At 46.8% G+C, this 7,066-nt stretch overlaps 1 long non-coding RNA gene across 1 annotated transcript; it reads left to right on the forward strand.

Moving 5' to 3' along the window:
- The first annotated feature begins 3,378 nt into the window (after positions 1–3,378).
- On the forward strand, positions 3,379–4,689 carry LOC130604835 (uncharacterized). The gene is made up of 2 exons (XR_008973540.1): positions 3,379–4,463; positions 4,657–4,689. It is a non-coding gene; the product is annotated as an uncharacterized LOC130604835 (long non-coding RNA).
- The last annotated feature ends 2,377 nt before the right edge of the window (positions 4,690–7,066 follow it).

A 7,066-nucleotide genomic window follows, 5' to 3' on the forward strand; every position in this document is an offset into this window, starting at 1 on the left:
CCTCTACATTTATTCGCTAAAGTTATATATATATTCATAAGGTTGTGCAACACGCCTATACATATTCATGTCCTATCCCCGCTTCGTATTATAATGAGCCAGAAGGTCCTCTGCACCTGCGCAGTGCCCCCTCTGGTCATGGGCAGGGGTCTGAAGATGAAGTAACTGAGTCTTCCTCCTCTTGGTAGGGGTCTTCAAGATGAAGTAAATGAGTCTTCCTCTTCTTGCACTTTTCACCTTTTTTAGTCTTTATGTGTGGTCTTAGAGTTTGGTCAGTGTCCCAGCCGTAAATCCTCTACTTCTCCCCTTTATCAGTAGATAAATGCTTAGCAGGCATTTACAACAGATAGTCCTTTTGTTTAAGCAAGCAAATTCCTCTAACCACCTTGTATAACCCCCCTGTACTACCCCCCTGTACTACCCCCCTGTACATTGGTCAACCCTCTGTATCACTTGTATAAGATAAACTGTTGTAGCTGACAGAGTTTTAGGTCCTTATGACCTTAATACAAAATAAGTGTAAGAAAAACAGGACAGAAAAACAGGCCGTGGGGATGGGGAGTATCTGGAACTAGCAGATGTCCAGGATGGGCTGCAGGTAAACTAACTGATCAGTAGGACAGGATGATTGCTATTTTGTAGTGTTACTTGAACCAATTAAGCTGGCGTAAACATCTACTGTGCATGCTTCAAAGGCTGCCAGAAGTGATGAAGATTGTTGGAAGAAGTAAACGACCCTCAGAGACCACCGCATTTTTGTACTCGTGCGGGGAAACTTTCTGGAAAATGATGTAATTCATACGTAGCCTCATGAATATGCATATATGCCCAGTGACTATATAAGGGCGGCTTGTGTAGCAATACGTGGACACACGCTAGGTGGAGCTATCCCCCGTGTCTCCCGGCGCTGTCGTAAAGAATACCTGCTTGTCAACTTGAAAACTTTGTTGGCAAGTTTGTTCCTAGAGTTTTCTCCGAATCAATTTGGCACCCCAGATGGGACCTGCTCTGCTCAGCTGCAGGACCCGCTGAGGACAGGGCTTCCTAGGGCCCTCGGGAGTTCTTCCCGGAGGGACCCTTTTCCTCATTCAGATCACTGTGGGAGCTGACAAGGACCATCTTCATAAAAGGTATTCTTCTCTTTTATATAGTCTGTAAGGTACTAAATTGGGTTGGTTTGGTAAGTGTACGCAAGGTTAGGAAGCCTTCCGCAAATCGAGATATGAAATCTGTTAGGTAAAGGCATATACCTGGCTGCTAGCGTCCGTTTGCTATACACCCACGAGAAGCAGGGGGTATCTTGTGATTTGGGTCCTACAAGACACAGGGGGTGTCTTGTGGAAATGGTTTGGGATCTTATTGATATTCGACTTATTTTGCGGCTTTTTACAGTGATGATTTTGGTCTTGTGATTTTAGTATTGGTGACAGGATGTTATAACTGTGTTATTGTTGGTTGTTTGATAGAATTTTAGTCTCTGTCTCAAGTGTTGTAACTGTGTGGAGCGTGTCTGTGGGAATCCTAGTGTGTGTGTGAATGTGAGACTGATAATGGGAAACCAGCAGAGTGGAGAGATCTTGAAAAAGAGTCCTTTAGGGTGCATTTTGGCACATTGGAAAGAACCGGGGTGGGGGGTGCGGTGTGTCTCCTGGGGGCTCAGTAAATAAGAAAATGTTGGTAAAATATTGTAACCAATGGTGGCCGTTGTATACTCTGGAGGATCAGGAGAAATGGCCTAAAAATGGAACTCTGAATTATAATATATTGTTACAATTAATGTTGTTTTTGAGGTGACAGGGAAAATGGGATGAAGTAATGTATGCAGATATATTTTTTCACGTTGCAAAACCACCCGGAATGGCAGAAAGAATGTGGAATTAATATAGCACCTTCAGATCCTTTAATTTTAGCTTCAGAAAAAGAAAGGAAGCAGGCTGGGAATAGATTGGAAAGATCTTGTTCTGGTTGTGATACTGGGGAAATGTGTTTGAAACTTAAGAGCTGAGGATAACATGGTTGAGGATAGAATGGAGGATTATGTTTCCCCAAAGGTACTGGATCAGAGATCACCTCTGTTTCAGATGAAGAGCAAGAACAAAGTGTAGAGAAAATTCCCTCCACTCCTGTTGCCACCCATGTCCGTAATAAAACTAAGACTGTCCTGCAAGCCCCTCTTAGGGAAGCAATGGGATCGGAGGGGCGTACCAGGATAAAAGTGAATTTATCTGTAGGAGATTTGGGTAATTGGAAGCAGATTCCAAAAAACTATCAAAATGACCCCATAGGGGTAGCTAAGAAATTTGAGATACTGGTAAAAAGACAGGATCCTGATTGGAAGGATATAGATGTAATATTGGATGCATTAACAGAGACAGAAAAACAACTGGTTATAAAAACTGCTTGTACTCAGGTAAATGCTTAGATTACTGCAGGGGCGACAGCTGGGACGGTTGAAGATCATATTCCCCTTACAGCTCCAGCTTGGGATTATAATGATGCCGGAGATTATGCATCTCTAAAGAGATATCAACATTGGAATAAATAGGGGCTTGAAAATGCTATATCTAAAGCAGTAAACTGGTCAGTGCTGTTTGAAATAAGACGGGCGAAGGAGTTGCTGACAGAGTTTCTGGACAAGCTCGGAGAAACTATGTGAAAATGCACCACAATGGGTCCTTCCTCAGAGGAAGAAAATCAGGAAGTCCAATTCACCCAAAGTAGAAGAAATCCTCAATCAGGTATACCCAGGAGTTTGGGCATCTGAAATCCCAGGATATGAAATAACAGGAGGACAGAGAGAATTTGGAACCGCTAGAAAAGAAGCCAGTTTTCAAACTCCATGACCATCGACCGTCAAGGAGCTCCAGACATTCTTGGGAATGACTGGATGGTGCAGACTTTGAATCCATGATTATGGTGTTCTGCATCCTTTTTGCAGGAACAATCGACAGAACCACTAACACACGACTGCTTGGCCACTATAGAGACTGTATGTTTGAGCCAACCAGATTTGAAAGAAAAACCTCTGGAAGATGCTGATTCTGGGTTTACTGATGGTAGTAGCTTCATGAAAAATGGTGAATGAAAGGCAGGATATGCCATTACCACCACTTCACAGGAGATTCTCTACAGGAGAAGTGGAGCGGACCGCACCAGATATTATTGACCACCTTTACAGTAGTGAAGATAAAGGAACAACCTGCTTGGATACATTATTCAAGAATAAAGAAAGCACCAGAGCCAGAGAAGACATGGTGGATTGAACCTTCAGGACCCTTACATATGAAACTGCATCAGTCAGAATTTGGATTTATATGATAACTGGCATACAAGCTTGGGACCAAAACTTGTTACTAAAATGTTACCAAATGTTACTAAAATTTTTAATCGTAGTGACTGTTGGGTGTGTGCACAGTTGCCTAAATCAGGAGAAAATCCAGACCTTCCATTAATTGGCATTTCAATTCCCAACACTATCTCATGGAGGAATTTGTGAGTGAACACTAGTAATCTACATCTGAGGGAAAGGTTAAAATTTGGGGTAGTTAATCCTAATCCAAGTAAAAAATCTTATACCTGTGTACAAAGATGTATTACACCGGGAACCAGAGTAGGAGATCATGTTTGTTTAAATGCCACACATGTAGGTCACTATTCAAATTCCAATCACACTATTAATATAGATGGTATCGTAGTTCAGTGGTGGCCTTTTCTTGAAGAGAAAGGACGGTATTGGTTATGTGAAGAAAATGTTTATAAGACTACCCCGCAGCTGGAAGGGGGCATGCACCTTAGGTGCTGTGATACCCAATCTTACTATTATTGACATGTATCCTTCTGGAACCTGGATTAGAAGTTTTGCGAAACAGATTAAGCAAGGGTTTAACCCTATTGCTGAATGGAGCACCACATTTCATAGTTTTGTGAGATGGCTAATTCTATCTTTGGGAGTAAGTGAATTAGAGAAGGCAATTGTAAATATCCCAGCAACCATAGAGGAAATAGAAAGTAAAACTATTGATATAATCCAAGCGGAACAAAAAGAGATAACCAGCCTGTCTAAAGTGGTATTACAAAACTGAATGGCTCTAGACATGTTACTGGTTTCACAAGGAGGGGTTTGTTCCATAATCAATGAAAGTTGCTGTTTCTACATAGATCAAAATGGCAGAATTGAAACAGATCTGGAGGAAATTTGGAAACAAACTGAAGTATTTCATGAAATGGGCAAGGAGAATTATCCTCCTGGGATGATCATCCTCTGTCAATCCCCATGTCTCCTGGGGTTTTGAAGAAATATGGAAAAAGTTAACTTCATGGTTAGCTAATCTGTCCTGGTTGAGGCAACTAGTTGCAGGAATATTGTTTTAATATTGATTACTTGTGGTATGATACAATGTTCCTTCTGGTATTGTAAACGATCTATGATAAATTATGAAGATTGGAAGAGAAATGAAATCACAGTATCACAGTATCACAGTATGTTAGAGATTGGAAGGGACCTCGAAAGATCATCTAGTCCAATCCCCCTGCCGGAGCAGGAACACCTAGATAATGTTACACAGGAATGCGTCCAGGCGGGTTTTGAATGTCTCCAGGGAAGGAGACTCCACAACCTCCCTGGGCAGCCTGTTCCAGTGTTCCGTCACCCTCAAGCATCAAGTAGAAACAGGAAATTATTTCAAAAAGTCTCTAGATGATAATGGTAGTAAAGGATTTGCAAAAGGATTTGCGAAAGGACAGAAAAATGGGGGATTTGAGACAAAAAGGCACAAAATCACAAAATGAAATATAAATCTTTGTAAATAAGTAGAATCAGTTCTAAGTAACATTAAGTTTGATGGCTTTGTAACAGTAGCAATTCAAAATAACTGAGGTGCATGACTCAAAGACACAACTTCAAGCACTGCACATCCTGACCCGCCCCTGCCATAACACCTGCAGCAAGGAAATGGGCTGGTCCTACCATGGTGCTTGGCTCTGAGATGCAACCCAGAGGAGACAAACATGCAGGGACCACACCAGCAGCACCATCCCTGCTACACCACACACGCATGCACCATGAGTGTGACACCTCCTGAGCCATCAGCCAGGGCTGTGCCTATGGGGAGGACAGGGAGGCATGGGAGGTACTGTCATTACACTTACACTTGTGCCATCTTTACAACTGGTATATAAGTGGTTGGTTTTATTTCTCCCAAAGGTACAAGACAGTGTCCTCTTCAAACGCAAAGTGCAGGCTCTGCAGCCCAAGGAGTTCCCATGGAGAAGTTGTCACCATGGGCCTCCCAGGTTCTGCTTGGTCCCCTTCCAGACCACCAAGGAGATGTGAAGCTCTGTTAGGAACCTTCCAGCCTTGTGCACTGAACCACCATTTGCCAGGGCTCACACTGAGCTTCCTAGGATACTGAGCTGCTGCTGCTGATTCCACTCCTGATTCCTCCCTGTGCTGCTGTCAGTGCAGAATTGATGTCCAGTTTGGGACACAGGGCACAGCCAAGTCTGTTACCATCCTCTGTGCCTTTAGCAGACAGAGGGACCAGGCTGGACCCCCAGCTCCAAGGGGACTCTGTGTGAGCTAGGGACAGGGTTTGGACTGTCCCTAGTAGCTCTGGTGGGAAGAGCTAGCTCCTTCTTCCTCTCTGGCTGGGAACTGGGTCACTGCTAAAAGCTGGGGATGGCACCCTGTGGATCCACAGCCAGGGCCATTAGCCCAGCAGCAGAGTACTAGCAGGGTCTGAGCACCACCGTGGGGCTTGGTGCTGTTAGGGTGCTGCTGCTGTCACCACAAGGGGGATGTAGGTGCTGGCTAGGAGAGGTCCTGGGAGCGATGGGCCAGCTGGATGACTGTGCTAAGAGAAGGATCGTGGAGCTGCACAGGGCCGGGCTGAGTTTCCACAAGATCAAGTAGGTGCTGGAGCTGGATGACATCCACGTGATGCCGCAGGCAGTGTACCTCTTCCTCAAGTAGAAGAGCGTGGAGCCGGGGCTGGTGGCAGCTGCCTGGGACACGGACCAGCCGTAGCCTCCACTGCAAAGACAAGAGCCTAAGCTGCCCAAGCTGGCAGGTCCCTGTTCCCCTGCAGTGCCTGGCGGGGACCCACTGGTCAGCCAGGGCCCCGCAGCTGGCCCCGACACCAAGGAGGGCAACCAGCGTGTCAGCCCAACCTCACTGTGCTGGGGCAGTGGGCAGAGCAGCGAGGCCTTCCCCATGGGGCTGCCCCCCAGGAATGGTAAGGCCTGGCTCCCTCAGCAATGCTGGATCAGGGAAAGGGCTCCCAGCCCTGTGCTGGGTTGCCCCAGAGTCTCCTTTCAAGGTGTTTCTCTCGCTGTCCCTTGCAGGCGATGGCAGCTCCACAGGTGCCCTCTTGGCTCCAGGGATCATGGTCAGCACCCACCAGCCCCTCCCCAGCCAAGAGTGGCCGAGTGCACCCCTGGCCAGGAACCCAGCCCTCATGGTGAAGAAGCAGCTCGTGGACAGGACGATCATCCTGCAGTAAAAGGTAGGCTGCTGGGCAGCACCGTGGGGTGAGAGAGCCTGTCTGCGCCAGGCGGGAGCTGCGGTGGTGCTGCCCACAGGACACCCTGCACAGCACCCTGCTGTATCCACTCCATGCAGATGGATGGGGCAGGCTGCTGGCGGCAAAACAGTCTTGAAATACCTCCCAGCCTCTGCTACCTGCACTCTACAGCAATGCTCAATCCTGGCACTTTGGGAGCTTGCCTGGGAAGCCCCTCTGTTCTCTAGGGCCGTGGGGCATGCTGCCCACACAGCTGCTGTTCTTAGGTGATGCTGGCCATGGATAGGTCAGTTTTTGCTAGCATTGGCCTCCAACCTGCAGCTCACAAACCGCCTCTTTAAGGCTTGGTTTCAGTACCAGCTCAGGAGCTTCCCCAGCCCACCACAAGGACACTAGCAGCTGCATGACTTGGTGCTGTACCAGGAGATGAAGTGCTGTGGCAGGCCACAGTAGGCTGACACAGCTAGGACAGCCACCCCTGGGACATATCCAACTGCTGTAATCCCCATTGTGTACCCCCCTGCCTTGCCATGCCATGAGACCCC

The sequence above is a fragment of the Pezoporus wallicus genome, unplaced genomic scaffold (genome assembly GCF_028554395.1).
Source record: "Pezoporus wallicus isolate ANWC-B61680 ecotype Strahan unplaced genomic scaffold, APGP_CSIRO_Pwel_v1 contig_8416, whole genome shotgun sequence".
NCBI classification, from domain to species: domain Eukaryota; kingdom Metazoa; phylum Chordata; class Aves; order Psittaciformes; family Psittacidae; genus Pezoporus; species Pezoporus wallicus.